The sequence below is a fragment of the Belonocnema kinseyi genome, chromosome 10, assembly GCF_010883055.1.
Source record: "Belonocnema kinseyi isolate 2016_QV_RU_SX_M_011 chromosome 10, B_treatae_v1, whole genome shotgun sequence".
NCBI lineage: Eukaryota > Metazoa > Arthropoda > Insecta > Hymenoptera > Cynipidae > Belonocnema > Belonocnema kinseyi.
This window is the reverse complement of record NC_046666.1, coordinates 91,906,431-91,907,367: the sequence shown is the minus strand read 5'-3', so window position 1 is coordinate 91,907,367 and position 937 is coordinate 91,906,431.

The window sequence follows — 937 nt, the reverse complement described above, 5'->3', positions numbered from 1 at the left end:
GTAGGTGATAAAGGCGGGAAACGTCACGGAGCTCTGGGTAACGTAGGATGCCCACGACGCAAAGTCCACAAACTGGCGCCAGAGGGTTAACAGTTACTGGACGATCGCCCAGAGCAGAAAACCGTAGTGGCAGCAACAGTTGACGTTGTTGAAAGCATGCGCAGTGGGCGGAAGGGTGACGTTGATCGCAGTGACAGCAGCGGTGAGGAATGTTTCGAGAAGTCGGTCAGGGAGGGGATGGTAGCGGACTTAGGTACGTGTAAGCAACGTGGAAGACCCTCAAATTTACAGCGCCTCAACAAGCTAGGCAACGCGGGTTCGATCAGAAGTCTGGACGAATAGCAAAAAAAGGCAAGCGCGACTAGCAGTGAAGGGGAGGAAAAAAGGAAAAGAGAGGCAGGGGGCGATGCGGTAGAAAGGAACAAGGATAAAAAAGTTAGAATTAAACGGAAAACGCCAGAAAGAGATAGGGGGGGTGTTTGAAAAATTGGAAGTTCTCATAAAAGGGTTTAAAGAGGAAATAACAAAGAGGTTGGATGACATGAATAGGGATATGAATGGGCAGGGAAACGATGTAAGGGGGGAAGTGAAAAAAGGTAAGAGAAAAATGGGAAGAATGGGATAAACGCTAGAAGGAACAGAAAGACAAAGTTTGGGGTAAACTAGACAGCATCGAGAATAGACAGAGAGAGGTTGACGAACAGAGATCTAGAGAAATAAATCAGTTGGAAGAACGGGTAAGCAATCTAGAAATTAGGAGTGAACATATGGGGAAAAAACAGAGAATGAGGAAATAGTGAAAGAGAATGAAAAGAACGTGCAAAGCGAAAATGAAAGATTGAAGAAAAGACTGAGTGAGATTGAAAGAAGATTAGAATGAAAAGAAAGAGCAAAGAGGAAAAATAACTTAGTAGTTAATAGTCGTTAAGGGATTAAA